The sequence below is a fragment of the Oryctolagus cuniculus genome, chromosome 16 (assembly GCF_051225735.1).
Source record: "Oryctolagus cuniculus isolate XC-2025 breed Fujian yellow rabbit chromosome 16, ASM5122573v1, whole genome shotgun sequence".
Classification (NCBI taxonomy): Eukaryota; Metazoa; Chordata; class Mammalia; order Lagomorpha; family Leporidae; genus Oryctolagus; species Oryctolagus cuniculus.
Genome location: NC_142882.1, coordinates 12,016,166 through 12,041,180, shown reverse-complemented (window position 1 = coordinate 12,041,180; position 25,015 = coordinate 12,016,166). Strand labels below are relative to the sequence as shown.

Below are 25,015 nucleotides of genomic sequence, written 5' to 3'. Positions count from 1 at the left end.
ATCTGTGACTTGTCTCTCCTGATGCCAGGATTTGAATCATCCTTATGCATGATTCTGACTTTTCTTCCCCAGGATGTGTGAGGACCTGACTGCATCCCAGGTCCAAGGGTATTCTTTCTCTCCAATTAAACTTACCTGAGTATTGCAGACCCTCTTTCTATAAATTGACATCTAAAAATTATTTAGATAAGCAGGTTTTCTTAATAGATTTTAAACAAATCCAAAGTTTCTATGATTCAACAGGGGAAATACATTTCCTTAATGTTTAGAATGCTTACTTCAGGCTGGCTGCGGCTGCTCTCCCAAGATGGTGGCTCCTTGGGGCGAGTACTTCAGCGATGGGAGCCAGGTGTCGTGCCAGATGTGCCTGGAGCAGCGGTTGCAGGGCTAGGTGGTAGCCTTCGACTACCAGTCAAAATGCTGGCTTTAAAATGTCCCTCTTCCAGCGGAAAGCCCAACCACACAGACATCTTGCTCATAAACTTACAGTATGTTTCAGAAGTGGAAATTATGAATGACTGCACAGAAACCCCTCCTCCCTTAGCTTCACTCAATGTCAGTAAGCTTGCCAGCAAAGCACGGATGGAGAAGGAAGAGAAGCTGAGCCAGGCCTATGCAATCAGTGCTGGTGTCTCCCTAGAGGGCCAGCAGCTCTTCCAGACCATCCACAAGACCATTAACGACTGTAAATGGCAAGAAAAAAACATTGTAGTTATGGAAGAAGTTGTTATTACACCCCCATATCAAGTGGAAAACTGTAAAGGCAAAGAGGGGACTGCACTGAGCCATGTACGCAAAATAGTTGAAAAGCATTTTAGAGACGTGGAAAGCCAAAAGATCCTGCAGTGTTCACAAGCCCAGCAACCACAGAAGGAGGCTGCCCTGTCCTGAGTCCACACGCACTCAGGACTCCTCCAGCATCCAGCACTGCAGGGTGGTGGCTTCGGCGGAGGCAGGCTGGGAGGGAAGGGATCCTGTATTTCCTGTTGGCTCTTGTTAACAGAGGGTCTGTTAGAGTTTAAAAAAAAGTCTGCCACCCCCAAGAATGACTCCAAGAGACTCTCTCATGCAATAAGCAAAGGGTTAAGGGTTTATTAATCCAGCATGCTGGGGCTCTCTGAACGTGCAAGAACAGAGGAGCCCCGAGGAACTAAAGCATAGGGTTTATAAAGGCAAAAACCACAGAATCAGGAGGGGGGATACACGTTTGCTAAAAATCAAAAGAGAGTACATAGTTACTGGGGTCAACATAACAAAAGTCCTAAGTGAAATTAATGTCCATTATAATCTTGACAATACCAGTTACAATCGTACAATTATCAATTATGATCTTGACATTAATCCAAATTATAGGTAATACATAGACAAATCACATATTTATCATTAACCCAGGTGCAACCTTTCTACTTTCAAGCTTGAGCAATCATGCTAGGGGGTTTTTGTGCTCTGCCAAGGGTGACGTAGTGTACTGCTATTGTCCGAATATTTGAGATCATAGTTTCAGACAAGAGTCTCACAGTGGGGGGGGGTGCTTTCCCAGAATGGAGTCTCAAGTACTACAAAATGGAGTCCCTACTGTCAAGGTGCTACTACAGGTCACTTGAGAGATGGGCCAAGGACCTCAATAGACATTTTTCAAAAGAGGAAATCAAAATGGCCAACAGGCACATGAAAAAATGTTCAAGATCACTAGCAAACAGGGAAAAGCAAAACAAAACCACAATGAGATTTCACAACACTCCAGTGAGATTGGATCACATACAGAAATCTTCCAACAACACATGCAGGTGAGGATGTGGGGAAAAAGGGACACTAACCCACTGTTGGTGGGAATGCAAACTGGTCAAGCCACTATGCAAGTCACACAGGGGATTCTTCAGAAACATGAATAAAACCCTAGCATACAACCCAGCCTTTCCACACCTTGAAATTTAACCAAAGGAAATCAAATTGGCAAACAAAAAAGCCGTCTGCACCTTAATGTTTATTGCAGCTCAATTCACAATAGCTAAGACCTGGAATCAGCCTAAATGCCCATCAACAGTAAAATGGATAAAGAAATAATGGGACACGTACTCCATAGAATACTACACAGCAGTCAAAAACAATGAAATCCGGTCATTTGCAACAAAATGAAGGAATATGGAAAACATTATGCTCAGTGAATTAAGCCAGAAGCAGAGGGACAAATATCATATGTTCTCCCTAATCGGTGACAACTAACTGAGCACCAAACAGGAAACATGTTGAAGTGAAATGGACTCTATGAGAAATGGTGACTTGATCAGCCATATTCCCGACTGTTGATGTACAATGTAATACATTATCCATTTTAGTATTTTTTGGTTCAAGTACTATTGGTGAACTCTGTAATTAACACACAATTATTCTTCAGTGTTTAAATTTTAACTGAAAAGTGATCCCTGTTAGGAATTTGTAAAACATTATGCTGAGTGAAATAAGCCAGTCCCAAAGGGACAAATACCATATGTTCTCCCTGATCGGTGACAACTAACTGAGCACGAAAAAGGAAACCTGTTAAAGTGAAATGAACACTATGAGAAATGGTGACTTAATCAGTCTTTGCCCTGACTGTTAATGAACAACGTAATACGTTATCCCTCTTAGTATATTTTTGGTTTGTTCTACTTAATACTTTTGGTTGAATAATGTAATCAATACACAGTTATTCTTAAGTGTTTAAACTTAATGAAAAGTGATCACTGTTAAATATAAGAGCAGGAATAAGAGAGGGAAGAGATGTGCAATTTGGGACATGCTCAAGCTGACTTGCCCCAACCGGTAGAGTTAGAAACATACCAGGGGATTCCAATTCAATCCCATCAAGGTGGCATGTACCAACACCACCTCACTAGACCCAGAGATGAATTTCTGTTCACAATTGACCATAATGATAGGACTAAGAGCCAAAGGGATCACATAAACAAGACTAGTGTCTGCGAATACTAACTGATAGAATAAAAAAGGGAGAGGACGATCCAGCATGGGAAGTGAGATACACAGCAGACTCATAGAATGGCAGAAGTAGAAACAGCACTCTGGCCTCAGAATCAGCCCTTACGGCATGCGGATCCTGCTGAAAAGCCCATGAGAGTATTTTAGGCATGTAAAGCCAAGACACTATGGCAAAAAAAAAAAATGACCTAAATGAAAGAACTCTGGGGAGTGAGATCCCAGTGGAAAGAACAGGTTGGCCAGTGATGAGGCTCAACAGGCTAATCCTCAACTTAGCAGCACCAGCATCCAGGTGCTAGTCTCAGCTGGGATGCCGGATTCTGTCCCCGTTGCCCCTCTTCTGGCCAGCTCTCTGCTGTGGCCCGGGAGTGCAGTGGAGGATGGCCCAAGTGCTTGGGCCCTGCACCCCTTGGGAGACCAGAAGAAGCACCTGGCTCCTGCCTTTGGATTAGCACGGTGCACTGGCCACAGCACGCGAGCTGTGGCGGTCATTGGAGGGTGAACCAACGGCAAAGGAAGACCTTTCTTTCTGTCTCTCTCTCTCCCTGTCCACTCTGTGAAAAAAAAGAACAGGTCATCAAAAAAGGAGGTACCTTTCTCTGAAGGGAGGAGAGAACTTCCACTTTGACTATGACCTTGTCTAAATATGATAAGAGTCGGTGACTCAAAAGGCTTCCATAGCCTTGGCAACTCATGACAAGAGCCTAGGGTGATTACTGATGCCATAAACAAGAGTGTCAATTTGTTGAGTCAACAACAGGAGTCACTGTGCACTTACTCCTCATGTAGGATTTCTGTCCTTAATGTGCTGTAATTGCAATTAAATGCTATAACTAGTACTCAAACAGTATTTTTCACTTTGTGTTTCTATGTGGGTACAAACTGTTGAAATCTTTACTCAATGTATGCTAAACTGATCTTCTGTATATAAAGAGAATTGAAAATAAATCTTGATATGAATGGAAGAGGAGAGGGAGCGGGAAAGGGAAGGGTTGTGGGTGGGAGGGGAGTTATGAGGGGGAAGCCAATGTAATCCATAAGCTGTACTTTGGAAATTTATATTCATTAAATAAAAGTTAAAAAATTTTAAGTAGAATTTCTTTCCCAAATAGAAAAGTCAACTTGTCCTTGAGCAGTCTTCTCTTTGGACACTGTATTGTTCATGAACCTCTTATTAAATAATTACAGCCTAAGTATTTTGAAACGGTATCTTTATCACATATGTAGGTAGTTTTCATGGTTACATAGGAATGATTCTATAATTGTGTCCCCTATCGTTTAACCACTTTCTGTTTGGCCATTGCTTAGAGTTCTTATTCCAGTTTCACACAGGAAAGAATGATGTTTCTATCTAAAGATTCAATGCAATCCCAATCAAGATACTAAAGACATTCTTCTCAGATCTAGAAAAAATTATGCTGAAATTCATATGGAGACACATGAGACCTAGAATACCTAAAGCAATCTTGTACAACTAAAAGGAAGCCGGAGGCATCACAATACCAGATTTCAGGACATACTACAGGGCAGTTGTAATCAAAACAGCATGGTACTGGTACAGAAACAGATGGATAGACCAATGGAACAGAATTGAAACACCAGAAATCATCCCAACACCTACAGCCAACTCATATTTGATCAAGGATCTAAAACCAATTCCTGGAGCAAGGACAGTCTTTTCAATAAATGGTGCTGGGAAAACTGGATTTCCACGTGCAGAAGCATGAAGCAAGACCCTAAATACACCTTACACAAAAATCCACTCAACATGGATTAAGACCTAAATCTACAGCCTGACACCATCAAATTATTAGAGTACCTTGGAGAAATCCTTCAAGATATTGGACAGGCAAAGAGTTTCTGGAAAAGACCCGGGAGGCACAGGCAGTCAAAGCCAAAATCAACTATTGGGATTGCATCAAATTGAGAAGTTTCTGTATTGCAAAAGAAACAGTCAGGAGAGTGAAGAGACAACTGACAGAATGGGAAAAACTATTTGCAAACTATGCAACAGATAAAGGGTTGATAACCAGAATCTAAAAAGAGATCAAGAAACTCCACAACATCAAAACCAACAACCCACTTAAGAGATGGGCCAAGGACCTCAATAGACATTTTTCAAAAGAGGAAATCCAAATGGCCAGCAGGCACATGAAAAAATGTTCAAGATCACTAGCAATCAGGGAAATGCAAATCAAAACCACAATGAGGTTTCACCTCACCCCGGTGAGAATGGCTCACATACAGAAATCTACCAACAACAGATGCTGGCGAGGATGTGGGGAAAAAGGGACACTAACCCACTGTTGGTGGGAATGCAAACCGGTCAAGTCACTTTGGAAGTCAGTCTGGAGATTCCTCAAAAACCTGAAGATTACCCTACTGTTCGACCTAGCCATCCCACTCCTTGGAATTTACCCAAAGGAATTTAAATTGACAAACAAAAAAGTGGTCTGCACCCTAATGTTTATTGCAGCACAATTCACAATAGCCAAGACCTGGAACCAACCTAAATGCCCATCAACGGTAGACTGGATAAAGAAATTATGGGATATGTACTCGTTAGAATACTATTCTGCAGTAAAAAAAAAAAAAAAAAACAATGAAATCCAGTCATTTGCAACAAAATGGAGGAATCTGGAAATCATCATGCTGAGTGAAATAAGCCAGTCCCAAAGGGACAAATATCATATGTTCTCCCTGATCCGTGACAACTGACTGAACACCAAAAAGGAAACCTGTTGTGAAATGGACACTATGAGAAACGGTGACTTAGTCAGCATAGCTCTGACTGTTAATGAACAACTTAATACATTATCCCTCTTAGCAGTTTTTTTTTCCGTCTGTTCTACTTAATATGACTGGTTTAATTCTGTAATTAATACACAGTTATTCTTCAGTGTTGAAATTTAACTGAAATGTGATCCATGTTAAACATAAGAGTGGGAATAAGAGAGGTTGAATGTACAATTTGGGATATGCTCAGGCTGACTTGCCCCAAATGGTAGAGTTAGAAACATACCAGGGGACTCCAATTCAATCCCATCAAGGTGGCATGTACCAATGCCATCTCACTAGTCCAAGTGATCAATTTCAGTTCACAATTGATCATAATGAAAGGACTAAGAGTCAAAGGGATCACATAAACAAGTCTGGTGCCTGCTAATACTAACTGATAGAATAAAAAAGGGAGAGAACAATCCAACATGGGAAGCGAGATACACAGCAGACCCATAGAATGGCAGATGTCCTAAACAGCACTCTGGCCTCAGAATCAGCCCTAAAGGCTTGCGGATCCAGCTGAAAGGCCCATGAGAGTATTTCAGGCATGGAAAGCCAAGACACTCTGGAAAAAAAGGACCTAAGTGAAAGATCTCTGTGAGTGAGATCCCAGTGGAAAGAACAGGTCATCAAAGAAGGAGGTACCTTTCTCTGAAGGGAGGAGAGAACTTCCACTTTGACCATGGCCTTGTCTAAATGTGATCAGAGTCAGTGAACTCAGGGGGCTTCCATAGCGTTGGCAGCTCATGACAAGAGCCTAGGGTGATTATTGATGCCATAAACAAGAGTGTCAATTTGTGAAGTCAACAACAGGAGTCACTGTGCACTTACTCCTCATGTAGGATCTCTGTCCTTAATGTGCTGTACATTGAGATTTAATGCTATAACGAGTACTCAAACAGTATTTTTCACTTTATGTTTCTGTGTGGGTGCAAACTGTTGAAATCTTTACTTAATGTATACTGAACTCATCTTCAGTATATATAGAAAATTGAAAATGAATTTTGATATGAATGGAAAGGGGAGGATTGCGGGTGGGAGGGAAGTCATTGGCGGGGGAAGCCAATGTAATCCATAAGCTGTACTTTGGAAATCTATATGCATTGAGTAAAAGTTAAAAAAAAAAGCCCAATAATCACCAAAAAAAAGAGAAAAAGAACATGATACTTGGTTAGAACTGAGGAAATATCAATAAAGTATGAAGTTTATTAACAAAAAAAGAATGATGTTTCTATGTTGCTGAAATTCATATACACAATATGAATCAATGAAGTATTGTACAAGAAAGTGGTATTATAATACTTCCACAATCACATTCTACAATGATTTTGCATAAAATATTTTCACAAGTTTTTGCAATTTTCATGTCTGTGTAGATTGAAGCCCTTTACATCACCCATTTTCAAAGCATTTCTCCACGAAGCAGCCGCTTGCAAGCTTCCATGAATGTGGTTCATGCAACCATTCATCTCTTTCAGTTGCTATGGGTTTACCTATTCTGGACAGTTCCTAGCAATGGAATGAGATAACATATGACCTCTTAGATCTAAATTCTTTTAGATGGCATTGCATTTTCAATTCATCCAATTTATAGCAGGTATCCTTCGTTATTTTTATAGCTGTATAACATTCATTCTTACGGATTTCCCACACTCAATTTATTCATTCACAAATGTCTATTTCTGTTGTCTCCACACTTTCAGTGTTATGAACAGATTGTTCTGAGCATTCTTGTAAAAATATATGTTTGGGTAGGTACCTTCAGCTCTTCTGAATGCAGAGTGGTTCTTAGGAAACTGTAGTGAATATATATGTTTATTTTAGTAAAAATTTTTAGCCTTTATTTACTCATGTTTAGTCAACTTTCTGAAACTTAGGGAAAAAAGACACTCCCCAAAATAAGTGACAATCAAAGGAAAAGTTTTTGAAAATAGTGGAGATACTGAAGAAGCAAGACCCTACTATACAAATAACAAAATACTTAAATGTAAATATGTGGAGTTAAATTTCTGGGCACATATAACTTACAAAGCTATAGCCAGTAAAGTATGTTTAACATATGACTTTTTCCTTATGTTGCTTTTTAATGACTTTTTTCTTAAACATCTATTTCATATTCATTTAATTATTTATATCAATTTTTAAAAATACATGTTTTCTTTTTTTTTTTTTTACAGAGGATCAGTTTAGTATGCATTAAGTAAAGATTTCAACAGTTTGCACCCCCATAGAAACACAAAGTGAAATATATTATTTGAGTACTCGTTATAGCATTAAATCTCAATGCACAGCACATTAAGGACAGAGATCCTACATGAGGAGTAAGTGCACAGTGACTCCTGTTGTTGACTTTACCAATTGACACTCCTGTCTATGGCATCAGTAATCTCCCTATGCTCCCGTCATGATTTTCCAAGGCTATGGAAGCCCCTTGAGTTCTCCGACTCTTATCTTGTTTAGACAAGGTCATAGTCAAAGTGGAGGTTCTCTCCTCCCTTCAGAGAAAGGTACCTCCTTCTTTCAAGACCTGTTCTTTCCACTGAGATCTCACTCACAGAGATCTTTTGCCAGAGTGTCTTGGCTTTCCATGCCTGAAATACTCTCCTCTGTAAAAAAAAAAAAAAAAAGAAAGAAAAGAAAAGAAAAGAAAAGAAAAGAAACTATCAACTCCCAACTTGACTCTCACTGGGATTAAACATGACAATAGGTCTGATCTGATTTCATCATCATTAAAAAAAATCATCTATTATTTTTCACTTTATGTTTCTGTGTGGGAGCAAACTGTTGAAATCCTTACTTAATGTATACTAAGCTGATCTTCTGTATATTAAGATAATCGAAAATGTATCTTGATGTGAATGGAAGGGGAGAGGGAGTGGGAAAGGGGAGGGTTGTGGGTGGGAGGGACGGTATGGGGGGGAAGCCATAGTAATCCATTATTCGTACTTTGGAAACGTATATTCATTAAATAAAAGTTAAAAAAAAATACATGTTTTCTGAAACTTGGTTATGATGTTGTTTAATAGTAGTAAATGGTGAAAAAATACTCAAGCAGTTTAAGCGCTTTGCCGATGAGTATACTCATCCCAAACTCTTCACATTTACACAGCTACTACAATAATCAGAAAAACTACAGCTATTCTTAAAAATGACACTCAAGTGAGCATTCAAAACATTAAGGAGATGCACTTTCTCCCAGTTAAAACATTAGAAATTTCTAGTTTGCTTAAAATTTAAGATAACCTGCTAAATTTTGCAGTGAAGAATAATGACCATCAATAAAGAATCAGGATAATGAGTGAGTGGATTAATTCTGTGCAGGGGTAGGTGAGAAAGATGAAAGTGCACCTTTATCTGGAATGTGTTCTGCCATTTATAAATCCAGCAGGGTTTTGTAAACCTGGAAGTGATAGGAGACAATAGTGGATAGAGTTCCTGGGGTGCACCTTGATGTTCTCACTTCATCTTCTTGATAAGGCTTCATATGGAATGCTATAATTGGGTATTTGTTGATTACATTATCAATTCTTTCAAACTGTGCAAATACCATGAACATTCTACTGAAGCAACAGCCCTAGGAGCTCTGTGCACACAGTTTGCAGAGCTGCTTGCTTCTTTCTGAGGGTTCTGTGGTCCCTAAACACTTATTGAATCATGATGAAATTATAGAGGGCAGGGAGGAGAGCCAGTCAAAATATATATTTTTCCAAACAGTTTTTTCAACAAAATGCAGGTGATAGGTGCAGAGCATCAGGGCAGGGTGCTTCCATGAGTTCTTGGGACAGAGAGGGAGAAAGCAATAAAATGACCAAGAGGTCAGACCTGTTCTGACCACAGTGACAAAAAGGCAAGTTCTCAGTACTGTGACTTAGAAATGTCTCCCTTTGTCTTTTAGCTGTGTTTTTGGCTGGTTCACTAGACTGTCATGCATATTCTATAGGCTGAGGACACAGCAATCCTGGGATTTGGCTGTCCCCTACACAGAGATCAGTTCTCCCTGTAGAGGGTGGACTGCAGGTAGCATCTACCCCATGTTCTCCCCATTTCAGCTGAGACTCTGGTCTCTGACTCTATGTTGGGGAGATTTTGACATGCCATCATTTCTGATTTTTCTCTGCCTACTTCTGCTTCCCTTGCACACTTCACTGGAAAAATATGTCAGTAGCTGCCAAACTTATCTGAAGATAAATGTCCACAGAGAAAGTCTACAGAAAGAGACACAACCAGACTCTTACGTTCCAGCCAGAAATCTTGTAAGCTCAAGGTTGTGTGTATGTGTTAGGTACCACTGTGACTGCATGTCAGTGTATGTTTGTGTCTGTGCATGTTCTGTCCATATTGGCAATTCTGAAATGTATAGAAGGAAAGAAGATCATGAAATCTGAAGTCCTCACCCTTGTTTTGCTTTCCATAGACTTTTCCATTTGTTCCCAGGCCTTTCAGAGGCAGAGGATAGGCACCAAGATTTTTGTACCTACCCCATAAGCACATCCCCTGATACAGCTCTGGGGGCCTTGGCCTGGAAGAGACTGTTGGAACACAGGACCATGACTTCCAGTGTCCAGATCTGTCTGGAGAGGTGCCTATCTATTCTGATGCATGCACTACCTCATTCAATGTTGCTGCCTTGCTTATCACAGTTCCATCTTATATCTGACATTCAGTTCTTATGGGAAGACAAGAATCTCTATTTCACTTTGTCACCCTTTGTGATGAGCTTCTTTCCCTGCCCAATATGTTCATGTTTTACCCAGGTTATGCCCTGTATTAGTGTGAAATACACTTTTCTCAAAACATTTACTCAGACTTTTTGCATTAGTATATTGCCAGTTGCTTATAATAAGATGGGAAATTTACAAGTATATGTTCTTCAGTCTTCAAGTTTTCTACCAACTTTGTCATAGTACAGAACTTAATAGATATGATCCAACATGGGAAACAGGATACACAGCAAACTCATAGAATGGCAAATGCCCTAAAAAGCACTCTGGCCTCAGAATCAGCCCTTAACTCATTCAGATCTGGCTAAAAAGCCCTGGAGAATTTCTCAGGCATGGAAAGCCAAGATACCTTGTCAAAAAATGACCTAAATGAAAGATCTCTGTGAGTGAGATTCCAGTGAAAAGAACGAGCCATCAAAGAAGAAGGTACCTTTCTCTGAAGGGAGGAGAGAACTTCCACTTTGATTATGGCCTTGTCTAAATAAGGTCAGGGTTTTTGAACTCAAGAGGCTTCCATTGCCTTGGCACCTCACGACAAGAGCCTTGGGTGATCACTCACATCATAAATAAGAGTGCCAATTGCTAAATCAACAACAGGAGTCACTGTGCACTTGCTCCCCATGTAGAATTTCTGTCCTTAATGTGTTGTACTATGAGAATTAATGGTAAAACTAGTACTAAAATAGTACTTTGTATTTTGTGTGCCTGTGTGGGTTCAAACTGTTGAAATCTTTATGTAGTATATACTAAGCTGATCTTCTGTATATAAAGATAATTTAAAATGAATCTGGGCTAGTGCAGTGACTCACTGGGCTTATCCTCCACCTGTGGCACTGGCACCCCAGGGTCTAGTCCTGGTTGGGGCAGCGGTTCTATCCCGATTTCTTCTTTCCCAGTCCAGCTGGCTGCTGTGGCCCAGGAAGGCAGTGGAGGATGGCCCAAGTGCTTGGGCCTTGCACCCGCATGGGAAACCTGCAGGAAGCACCTGGCTCCTGGCTTCGGATTGGCGCAGCACGCCAGCTGAATCAGCCGTTTGGGGGGTGAACCAATGGAAAACGAAGACCTCTGTCTCATTAACTCTCCCTGTCAATAAAATAAAATAAAATGAATCTTAATGAAGAATGTGATGGGAGAGGGAGTAGGAGACGGGATGGTTTGTGAGTGGGAGGGTGGTTGTGGTGGAAAAACCACTATAATCCAAAAGTTGTACTTTGGAAATTTATATTTATTGAATAAAACTTGTCTAAAAATACATAAAATGACTCAATAGAAGACATCCGCAAAGTAATTTTTGTGCCAGATCCATTAGTGTCCCACAGGTGAATACTCTGTGTGATCAGAAATCCAATTTTAGTCAGGAGTGTATGGGAAAGCAACACCTTTTAGACCACAGGAGAAAATTTTAAATTCATGTGTAAAGATAATACATACAACACAGTGTGAAAAATAGAAAAGTACCTTTATACTAAAAATGAAACACTGAAAACTTGAAACTGTGAAAATACTTCATATGAAGGAACAAAACTGAAATGGCACTTTATTAGTTAATTCAATATTGAAAACTAAAAAATAATGTATTCCAACTGAAGAAATGATTGGATAAATATATTTATTCCCATATAATTAACAAGTAACGATTTTCCTGACATTCAAATTCGGATAAAATGTAGGAAATAAGGTAAAGTCCAGAATTCCAAGGAAAGCTGAGCAAAACAACTCATAGTGAGAAAACGGAACATCTGTTTTCTTATTCACAATAACATAAACCCATCTTAAATTCCAAGAACTCATATTTTCAGGCAGGAAATGTGGGAAAATACAGAGAACGTTCAATTGCCAAATGTGAAAAGACAAAGGTAAATTCAGTATCCAGGAAATCAATCAATAGAAGCAAAGTAAACACTGTAAATTCTCTGATACCAGAAGTCCTGATTTGGATGCATTTGTTTCACTGAAAATCTAACTTAACAAACCTGTTTGACAAGAGCTGATATACAAGAGTAGAAAATTATCAAAAAGGCTGGGAAAATCACACTGGTGAATATGGTCAGAGATGATAATACTCTCACATATATGAACAAGTGGCAAACAAGGTTCTATTCAAACTATTCCAGAACTTACAGGAAACAGAGATGAACCTTGGTTTCTGTTCTTACGCAAAAATGACCTATCACATGGGAGTCTACCAAAGCTTTCCCAAAGGGCTCATGAATATGAAGTGGTGCACGGACACAGTTTGCCTCCGAGAAGTCAGAGGGACATTCCACGATCCTCCAGGGACCCTGAAGCATCACTAACACCCTGAATCCAGACTTGGCTACCTCAGGGTTTGGCTGTGAAACTGCACTGAAAGACAGGCTATCACCCTTCTCTCTAAATCTGCTACTTCATTTAGGTGGTTAGGGAAGAACTGCCCAAACATGTTGGCCTTTTATTTTGCCATCCAGGAGATCAATAAGGACAGCCAATACCGCCCCAATCTATCCATGTGATTCCAAATCTCAATACCTTTGTCATGGACCAATTCATCCTTAGAAATGTTTTGCATTTTCTTTACAAAGAGCATTTACTCCCCCTAACTATAAATGCCATACACAATACAAAGCACTTTCTGTCATTGCTGGAACCCTGTCAGCAGTTTCTGCCTAGACCAGAACACGTTGGAACTCTAAAAACCCCAATGGCAAATGGATTCCTAATTCTAAAGAGCCATATGTGAATCTCCACCCACACCATTCTCTTGCATCTGATGAAAGGGAAATGTAGAAGCCAAGGATGGGTATCCTACCATGGCATAAAACATATCCCAGAGAGTTGGCTGGATTCTGAGAATATTGACAAGTGTGAGAAGTAATACAGGTAGGAAGCAGTGCAACCTGAGAGACCCCATTCTTATTCCTGTCTGGGGATAATATACCTATTTGCACCTTCTGTGAATATTGGCTATTGACTAATCACAGAACTGCGGTTCATAAGCAATATTTACAGCACACAAAAATGTCTTGTCCTAAGACAAGACTCTCTTAGAAGGCATCCAGGGACCAAGGGTTGTTCGATGTGTAGAGGTAAAGACCTGGACATCTGGTTTCCACTTCAGATGAAGCTGAGGGCCGTGCTAGTCCTGAAGATTCCCCAAAGAGCATTTAAGGCTCAGTTACAGTTACACTGGAATTCACACACTCATCTGCTCAAGCCCAAGCCTGCCACAATCTCTTCCACAAAAGCAGATTTCATCAAAGCACACCTAGTGAACATTCCCATTACAACCTCTTACTGTTTTGTTTGAGAGGCAGAGAAACAGGGAGAGAAAGACAGAGAGCTCCTATCTGCTGTTTTCTCACTAAAAGCACATATCAATGGCAGAAGCCCATCTGGCTCTGGTAAGAAACCAAGAGCCAGGCACTCAATAGAAGTCTCCAATATAGGTGTTAGGAATCCAACTACATGGGCCATTTCTGCTGACTCCAATGGTCTGCATTAGCATCTCAGAGATTCTTAATGGAAGAACCATTTCAAACATGCCACAGTCAGGACATATAACTGCCAAACACAAAATACAATAGCTTTGGAGGGTTCTGGGCTAGAAATTGATTGTTTTTCAAAAGGTAACTCAGGTTATGCTGTGGTGACACATGAACCCCAAAGTTGTAAGACATTAATGCAGTAAAGATTTACATTAGTCACGGAGTGAACATATAACAGTAGTTGCTGAGAGAGGGGGTTGTGCTCCCCAAAATCAAGAGGAGAAAATAAGGGAAAGACCACTGTCCTGATGATGCTACATGCAATGTTCATGTCTTCCTCAGTCGGAATTATAAAGCATACACAGCCTCGGTGATGGTGCATTTTTTCTTTCATGCTATGAGTGGGGAGTCACTCTTCCTAAAGCACTGGGCATGTGAAATGTGATCTTATCTGTGCTCACAATGATGTAGAACAGCATGGGGACTGCCTCACCCACAACAATGCCCCACGGTGCTGCCACGATCTACATCTTCCCAATGTGCAGAAGCACTTTTCCACAATGTGTACAATGACAAGACTCTTCACATCACCATGTAGTCTGTGCATATTTGTAGAAGACATGCTCATGCTCATCTTGAAAGCAATATCACTACAATATCTGGATGCCTTTTTTTCCAGGAGTTATAGATGGATTTTTATTAAATTTATACCTTTATTATTTGAATCCATCGCTTATGTGTAGAATATATTTAAGAAATATATTTAATTGTCTTTATATATAATTAATTTATTATTATATTTATATATTTATATAATTATTTACATATTTATATAATAATATAATAATCTATAATTATATAATCATTATATATTATATTAATATTACATTAATTATATAATGTATTAATTAATACATTGATATTAATATAATATATAATAATTATATAATAATTATATGTTTATATATTGTATAAATAATAAATATATTTATATCATAATATCTTAAAGAAAATTCTATAGAAGCTCAATGCTTCTATAGATTATATATGCTTCTATTGAATTAATATAATATATATTATATATATTATATAACTAATATAATATATATTATATATACTATATAATATATATACATTATAATATAATATATAATATACATATTATTATATAATTATTATATAATTAATTAAATGAATTAAAGTCTAGGGAAAACACAAATACCCAGATGTAAAATTTAACCTCAGAAAGTTTATTTCACTATCTAATTTCTATTTGCACTTATAATAATATTATTTCAAATACTCTGTGTTCTTATTTAGTCCTTAGAAAAGAAGTGAATATGTCAAAGGATTCCAATGATATATTCCTAATATATCCTACATCAGGCATCATGTGATCCAGAAGAAAAGGGTTAATTCACAGTATAGATAATTTCAATATAGTCAGAAGATTTGGAAGTTTTCTTTTTGGTCATACCCAGATTCCCATAATATCAAAGAAAATCACACTCAATAAGTAGTCCAATGACAGAGACAGAAAATAATCTATATAATATGATATGTATACATAAAATTGCATTTTTACATTTTTGTAAGTTTGAGCCTACCAGGTAATACAAGGTGTCTATAAACAGAAATGGTGAAATCTGAAAAAAATCCCTGGATTTATTTGTAATTGTTGAACAAAAAACATCTTGAATTTCAATTCTGAACTAAAATGAAATTATTTTAAAAAACCTAATCCTGTATGTTCACACTTGTGTGAGCTACATAAATTAATATTAATATCTCCATCCATGTTTTGCTTATGTTATTGAAGTACTAAATTAGCTTCCATAAAGTTGCAACCAAAGCTTTGTGGAATGGACTCTACAACAGCTCATACCCTAACCACCCTTGCAATTACTTCATACACTTTTTTCTTTGGACAGGCAGAGTAGACAGTGAGAGAGAAAGAGAGACAGAGAGAAAGGTCTTCCTTTTCCGTTGGTTCACCCCACAATGGCTGCTGAGGCCTGCGCACTGCACTGATCCGAAGCCAGGAGCCAGGTGCTTTCCCTGGTCTCCCATGCAGGTGCAGGGCCCAAGGACCTGGGCCACCCTCCACTTCCCTCCCAGGCCACAACAGAGAGCTGGACTGGAAGAGGAGCAACCAGCACAGAATCCCACACCCTGACTGGGACTAGAACCCGGGGTGCTGGCACCGCAGGCAGAGGATTAGCCTATTGAGCCGCAGCGCTGGCCCATACACTTTTCTTGATTGAGTTAAAACAATTCCCAGTTTGTTGCAAGGGTGCATGAACAATCAATTTCTCACAATTTAAACTCATGAAATGGTGGCCTCAAATATACAAAAAAAAAAAAAAAAAAAAAAAAAAAAAAAAAAAAAACTACACTTCAACTTCAACCAAAAAGAAACCTTGAGAATAGGGAGGTTGAGGAAAAATAAGGACTTTTGAGTACACATGCACCTCTCACCACTCATTGCACTGCTCTCTCTTTCCAATTATGCCTGTCCTACAGCTTCAGTGAGTTCCAATGGAAATCCAATTTGCAAACAGTGCTGGGATGACATATCATTCCATGACCAAGGCACCATTTGGAACACGATGATATCCACAGTGTGTGGATTTTCCTCTGGGTCTTGGGTTGTTGGCTAAAATTGGAGAGTTTCCCTGAAAGAGTGCACATGACCAAGCCTTGGTCACCAATGAAGAGATGATAGAACGGCCTACTGCATTCAAGAAAGTGTGGCTTCATGAGATGAATTAGAAACAGAGGGAGGTGAGAGGAGTTGAAATGTGAAACTTTGAAATATGCATTTAATTCTCACTTCACATGTATGCATAAAATATGAAGTTTCTCACACATGTCCTCAGCCAGTGTCTATTACACGTGGAAGTTGGTATCAGCAGTGGAGAGAATGATAGGAACATGAAGAAAAAAGCAAATTAAGCAGACAGAGGCACACACACAAACACATAGATGCTACATATTTTCCTGTACACATTCTGAAATGCTTAATCATATATGGTGAGAATCATTACTGTATTTTGATGCACTATGGACTCAAGCAGATTACACAAGAAGATGTGTAAGTGGATCAGTTTTGTGGAGGAGTTGGTGTGGGGATGAACTTCTGCCCTTCTCTGGATATGCATACTCATTGGCAAATCATGAAGCCCATTTCTCCATTTGAATACTGCAGGCCTGGGAGAGACATTAGACACAGCCATGAAGAGACTTTCTATGATACACGTAGGGTCATCAGTGGTGAATTTGACCTTTGGTCTTCTCTATGAAGAATCATGTGAAATAGTGAAACCGATTGTGTGTTTTTTTTTTCTAATTCCAACACTAATTTTTCTACAATTACCAAATCCCAAAAACAGGCGACTGACCTAACAATGCTTGGCCCCTATGCACACAGGTTTACAGAGCTATATCCCACAATGCTCCAGGGACAAAATAGAGTCCAAAGCATGTTTTTCCAAAGCTGTTTTTCCCATAAAGGAGAGCGGCAGGTGCATAGCCTCAGGTGATGCCATGAGTTCTAGGATGGGACAGAAGTTTATCAATGAAAATATATAGAAGTCAGAGCTCATCTGATCTTAGGAACATTAAGGCAAGGCCTCAGCCCTGTGACTCCCTTTGAAATGTCTTCCTTGTGATTCTAGCTGTGTCCCTGTGTGACTCAGTAGACTAGCACACACTGTTTATAGGATGAGGGCATACAGCAATACTGGGACCAGCTGTGCCTACATAGAGATCTATTCTCCCTGCAGGGGGCTGAGACAGAAGATATAATCCAAAAGAATTTTTTCCTAATATCAACAGAGTCTTTAACTTTATGTTGGGTTGAGTTGACATGTTCTTTACTGTGATTTTTCTCAACCTACTCCTGAATCTTTTATACAGTTCACAGGACATACCTCCCTGGAACTGTGATAATTCCATGAGGTCAAGTGTCTACAGAGATGGAGACCTGGTACTGGGTGGGTTTTTCCCCCTTTACTTCCTGGAACCAGAATCAGACATGGTCCAGTTATCTTTTTTATCCAGGCCAAAGGATAAAATGACAGTAAACTGGTAAGTCCAACATTGAGTTATGTGTTAACTGTGGTTCAGATTGCAAGTTTGTGTGTGTTTGTATTGGTTAATCTGCTTAAGAATTCTAAAAAATGTACACAGAAGTTTCAGGAATGCAGATCAATGAAGGCTGGTGTTCCTTCCCTTTCCATTTTATTTTTTTCTCTACTCCTTCATGGGAGGAGAGAGAGATGGATATATTTTGTATTCATCTGATATCCTGAACAGACTCCTAGAATCTTGAAATTAATGAGACAAATGGAACTCCAGCCCATATCCCCATCCCCACCCCTGCCTGCCCCATCCAAAACCCATGGAACAGAGAATGGCCTGAGGACAGTGTTCGATCTAAGGCACTCACTCTAGGTGTCATTGCTAACAAATGTGCCTGGTAGAGAAGCTGTTTGTGTCTGAGATCCACCACCTGACATACACACTGCCTCCCATACATCAACACTTGCAATCTACTCAATAGAAGTCTTTTGGGAACCCGCTCCTGAAAATAAATCTTTACTCTTTAATCTATGGTATTCTGTATGGGAACTTTGAGAATCTCTTTTGCTCAGGAGGAGCCCATGCCACAAGCATAGATGCCTGTTGTGGAGACTGCATAGAAATTGATTTGTTATCATCCATTGACTGGCACCTTTCACTGCACAATGTTTCCATGTTTTATCCATTTTGTGGCTTTTATCAACCTGTAGCATACTTTTCTCATACTATTTTTTAAAGATTTATTTATTTATTTGAAAGTCAGAGTTACACAGAGAGAGGAGAGGCAGAGAGAGGTCTTCCATCTATTGGTTCATTCCCCAGTTGGCTGCAATGGCCAGAGCTGTGCCAATCTGAAGCCAGGAGCCAGCAGCCTCCTTGGAGTCTCCTACATTTGTGCAGAGGCCCAAGCACTTGGGCTATCTACTGCTTTCCCAGGCCATAACAGAGACCTGGATTGGAAGTGGAGCAGCCAGGACCTGAACTGGCAACCATATGGGATGCCAGCATTGCAGGCGGCAGCTTTACGGGGTATGCCACACTGCCAGCCCCCTTCTCATAATATCTTAATAGCTAGGTCTACATTTGGTATCAAGATACTTGTGCTTACTTATTATTGATGTAAAATATTGATGTAAATTATTGATGTAACTATTAAGAATACATGTTTTTCTTTTTTATCAAAATTCTATTCAGTCTTTTTTTATATAACTTATTACATATGATTTATATCTCACAACTTGGAAAACCTAAACCTTATGAATGTTAGGATATACTGAACAAAATATTGGTTATTCATCAAATAATTTACCAAGTATCTTTCATGTGACAAACTAAACACGCTATGCATGGTTGCAGTATGCATCATGAAATCAGTGGATGTCTACATGTGAGACAGATTTGTTTTATCTAGAATGATCACACATCCTGGTTTGCTTCCTACAGCCTATTTATGCCAATAATCCTTGTGTATTCATTAATATCACCCTATCTTATTATTAGAAGTGTACCAGTTTGGAAGGTCATTTACATGGTCACTGTAGATACTGGAAGGAGTATGAGAACTGTTTACAGAAAGGAGATAAAGTTCTGACTGTGCCTTCTCTCTGTTGATGACATCAAGCCTTATGCCCTTCATCTGCTAATTAAGGATATTACTACTACAAAACAAAATTCTTATTATGATAAAGTTAAAGGTTTATAAAATGCTTGTTCCCCCACCAGCAAGTGTCCAGCATCTTTGTAGATGAAATGTAATTACTTTAAATGTATTTACTAAGAATATATGTTTTTCAATCTTCTGATATATAAACTTTACCATTGGTGTTATCTATAAACTGAATATTTGGCAAAATTGATCAATGAAGCAATCATAGACTTGTTCTGCCTCTAGACATCATATTCTAAAATCAATCTTGCTTTATCATCAAATTTTTAAAAATCTTCCAAGTTTAAAAAATATTTCACACACAAGTACTTTTGCACATTTTTTATGAAACAAGGCCATATTTCAAAACATGGATCCTGTGTCAAATCACCATTCTAAACTGCTTTAAGTTCCATGTTTTGTGAAATAATATCATCGAGATCACTAAGTGGAATCTAATTAAAAACATTTCTTATATTTTAAATTTGTTTCAAGGTTATAGGAATCACAGAAATAGTTTGGAGAGATCTCTATTTTATTATCACTGCAGCTTATTGCATACACTTGAAAGATGAGTTAAGAACACTGAAAAAATTTGGGTTTTGAGTGAGATGTCAGTCATGAATACACATATCTAGCGCTAATGCTTATGATCTCTATAGGGTTTTTATCAACTTTGTACACGGTCCAGAACTTAATACCGGGCAGGCATGTATTTGGGGGAAAAAGAAGCAAACTTCTCAGCTTTCAAGTGACAGCAAGAGCTACAAGTAACCAAGCACTGAAAAATAAAGCTCTTCATGAAATAAATAATTGCATTTAAGCAGAATGATTAAAAGCAAGAAACATTTCAATCAATGCTATTTGCCATTCAAATAAGTAAATCTAAGAACTAAACAGACTTCAGTAGCATATAGATAGAGAAATAGATAAAATGGAACTTCGTGGATGAGGAAAAGAGTGAATTAAAATAAACATTGTAAGTATTATGACAATTTGAAATTCTGAATGAAATGCTCATTTTCAAGACAAACATAACTGAATGAAAATACTTCTGTTAGTATTTGTATATTATAACAGAAAATTACAGAAAGGGCTCATGAAAATCCCTATGGTGAATAGATTAGAGATGCTTCCAAACGCTAAAATCACTGACAAGTCAGATGGTGTTCAACTATTTCAGAGGGTACTGAAAACAGAGATGCTTCCTCTTGGGTTCCATCCCTAAGTAGAAGTGAAATCCCATGTTGGGACACATCAAGGCTTTCCTGAAGGACTAGGGAAGGTGAGTGTGATCATGGACACAGTTTGCTTCAGAGAAATCTGAGGGTCATTCCAAAATCTTCTAGAGCCCTTGGAACCTCACTCACACCTCCTCCATGTGCCAGAGCTGAGGCACCACTGCGTGGAAGCCTGAGTATGACCATTGCTGCCTCAGGGCACGGCTGTGTTGTTGCTCTGAATTCCATAGTCTCACCCTTCTCCCTGATGCTGCCCCTCTCTTTAGGTGGCTGTGGAAGAACTACCAATACGTGCTGGCCTTCCACTTTGCTATCCAGGAGATCAATAAGGACCCCCAGCTCCTCCCCAACCTGACCCTTGGTTTCCAACTCTACAATTCTGTTACCAGTGGTCACTTCACCCTGAGGAGCACTCTGCACTGGCTGACTGGAAACATTCATTTCATCCCTAACTACACCTGCCAGACACAAGGCAAGACGGTTGCCATAATTGCTGGAACCATGTCAGCATTTTCAGCTGAAATTGGAACAATGTTGGAGCTGTACAAAACCCCACAGGTAAATATGTTGTGAATTCTGGTGAGGAATTCTGCCATCTCCCACCAGACATGTCCAATTTGAAGCAAAGGTCACGTGGAACACAACTGCACATATAGCACCACAATTTGAAACAGATTCTGGGGAATTCCTTAGATTGTGAGAGAGATCACTGTCTAGGCCCAATGTATCCATCCCCACCTGCTGAGAAAGTTGACTGCTGACTATTGACAGGAAATACCCACAGCGCAGAGATATCCTAGGATGACTCAATGTTAGACATGGGTATATCAAGACCTGGGCCCAGACTTTCCATTTGGAACCCACTGAGGTCCATGACAGTCCCAAAGATCATCAAGGAGTGTTTGGGGCTGAGTTACACTTAGATGAGATTTTACCCTCTCCCTAGGCCTAATCCTGACTTCCTCACATTCAGCAGATTCCTTCACAGGACTCCCAGTTCACTTCCATGTGCAACTAAGATATTTAGATCTTAGTGTTTGACAGAATAAGAAACAAATACAGGCAGACAGTGTGCACCCATTCACAGTATAATCACAAAATAGCCACCATAGTGCTGGTGCTCACTGACCATGGTGAAAGTAATCAATCCAAATCTTACAAGTAGGTGTTAGGAAACCAATCACGTAACCAATCAAGCTGCTTCCCAGGGCCTGTATTCACATTTCCAGGATTCTGAATGGAGACCCACTACAAAGAGGTAGCAATCTGCACACATTACCATCAAGCTCAGACTGCAATAGCTTAGGATGATTGTGGTCTGAAAAGCAATTTTATGTATACTCAGAGATGATAGGTGAATATATTTTTCAAGACAATTTAGGATATGCTTGAAAACAAATGAAATTCAAAGTATCAGGAGATCAACCCACACAAAATATTTGTCCCTGAGGAAACACACAACACCAGTTGCAGTGGGAGCTGTTCTCCACATGTCTCATGAGGTGAGAGGTGGGAAAGACCAATGTCCTGGTGATTCTGAATCTAAAATACATGCCTTCTTCTTCCCAAATATACATGAAGAACGTGGGTATCTTACACATTATCTTTCATGCTATGAATGAAGATGTACATTTCTTCTCCTAAAAGCAACAGGCATTGAAGCACAGTTACTCTGATCCCAGGTGATAGAATTTTCTTATGCCTACACATGATATTTCTTCATAGGACTTTTTTAAATCACTTCCCAAGACAGAAAACTCAAAACCCACAAAAGTCAAATCACACCGGTTTTCTTTCCATTCAGATCACATATGGCCCTTTTGATCCCATGCTAAGTGAGAGAGACAAGTTTCCATCACTCTATCAGATGGCCACTAGTGACAGCTCTCTGGCCTGTGGAATGCTCTCCTTGCTACTACATTTTGGCTGGATTTGGGTGGTGATCTTTGTATCTAATGATATGAAAGGAGAGAAGTTCCTACAGGATATTCAAACCGAGATGGTAAAGAAAGGTCTCTGCTTGGCCAATATAATAAAGCTCCCAGACACTAAGTCAAGATACGAAAAAACTGAAATATCCTTCCTAGCAGGGCTTCGAATTTCATCTGCAAATGTGCATATTCTATATGGTGATGTAAGGAGTGTGTATACCATGGAATTTCTAAGCAAATTCTATTTAACCCTGGGGAAGGTGTGGATCATGGCTGCAAAGTGGGAGATTGTTGTGAAGGAGACAGACCACATGCTACACTCTTTTCATGGAGGCTTCTCATTTTCATACCACAAGGAAGAAATCCCTGGCCTCAACCACTTTGTCAAGACAGTGGACCCTTCCCACTACCCAGAAGATTTCTTCCTCAGTCAACTATGGCTTCATGCTTTTCACTGCTTACCTCCTGGGCCACTTTGTGGAACAATTGGAGTCTGCCCACCAAATGCTTCCTTTGAGTTTTTCCCAGGACGCATTGACATGCTGACCATATCTGACTCCAGCTATTTCATCTACAATGCTGTGTATGCAGTGGCCCATGCCCTCCATAAGATGCTTTCAGAGCAAATAGAAAAGGGATCTCCAGGAGATGCAACTCAACCAAGAATTTTTCCATGGCAGGTAAACATCTCCCAGAACAGGACATTTATTGAACACCTGATGGCATTCTCAGGTATTTTTATTGCAGTACCACATGACCATGTTTTCATGTTGAGATTGCCATGATCAGGTATAATGGAAAGTGGGTTCTTTCACAACAGACTGGGCATAGATACATCTGTAATTGTTATCTATGTGTGGAGAATTTGTTATCTGCTATGGAGCATTTTAAATATATTTTCTGTTATGCAACATATTAAAAATAATTTTAAAATGGTCTATATGCTAAGAAATGCACATAAGTCTACAGATAAAAGAGTTTTTGGTCATCTGATCATACTACAACCAACACCCATATTAAGAACATAGCATTACTAGTACTGCAAGAGTCCTCAGTAGCAACCACTTAATTTTTTTAATGTGTGAAAGAGGAACATATTGTCAATAATATGATTTGATTTATTTTTTTATTTTTTTTACAGGTAGAGTGGACAGTTAGAGAGAGAGAGAGACAGAGAGAAAGGTCTTCCTTTGCCATTGGTGCACCCTCCAATGGCTGCCGCGGGTGGTGCACAACGCTGATCCGAAGGCAGGAGCCAGGTGCTTATCCTGGTCTCCAATGGGGTGCAGGGCCCAAGCACTTGGGCCATCCTCCACTGCACTCCCGGGCCACAGCAGAGAGCTGGCCTGGAAGGGGGGCAACCGGGACAGAATCTGGCGCCCCGACTGGGACTAGAACCCTGTGTGCTGGCGCCGCTAGGTGCAGGATTAGCCTATTGAGCCATGGTGCCGGCCTATGATTTGATTTAGCGAAGCACTACTTATAATTACATAGGAAATTATCTAAAGTCCACACAATTTTATACTCATATATTAACTAACACAAATGAGAGGAAACAATATTTTTGTACCTCTGGCTTATGTAATTTACTGTGATGACCTCCAGTTTTAAATGTCAAGATTTCATTCTTAATTATGGCTGTGTAATATTCATATATGTGAGATGATATAATATGATTTTTTATATATATATATAAGTATCTCACCAATTCCTTCTCCCAGCCATCAGTTGATGGACCTCTAGATGATTCTACATCTTATGTGTTGTGCATTGAGCTTCTGTAAAGTTGGGAGTGTAGGAGACTCTTTCTTGTGCTGATTTCAATTCATTTGGATACATTCCCAGGTCTGAGACAACTAGGCCATGTTGTAGAACCAATATTGGTTTTCTGAGGAGTTCCTCTATTGTCTTCCATTATGTTTGTACTGGCTTATAATCCTTCCCATCAACATTGTATTGGGGTACCTTTTTTTCCTGATCCTCAGCAGAATTTGCTATTTTTCAAATTTTGGATAATATTCATTCAAAGTGGGGTGAAGTGAAATCCCACGTTAGTTCTTATTGGTGCTTCCCTGATGGTTAGTGATCATGAACCTCTTTTCATGTTTCTCTTGGGCATTTGTATTTCATCCTGTGAAAAAATCCCTGTTCATATCCTTAGTTCATTTCTTAA

General features: G+C 39.3%; 1 pseudogene across 1 annotated transcript; it reads left to right on the top strand.

The window, feature by feature from the left end:
• Window positions 1-307: 307 nt before the first annotated feature.
• On the top strand, window positions 308-891 carry LOC149121479 (protein LSM12 pseudogene; annotated as a pseudogene). Its single transcript, XR_016222947.1, has one exon. The product of XR_016222947.1 is annotated as a protein LSM12 pseudogene (transcript).
• Window positions 892-25,015: the final 24,124 nt, after the last annotated feature.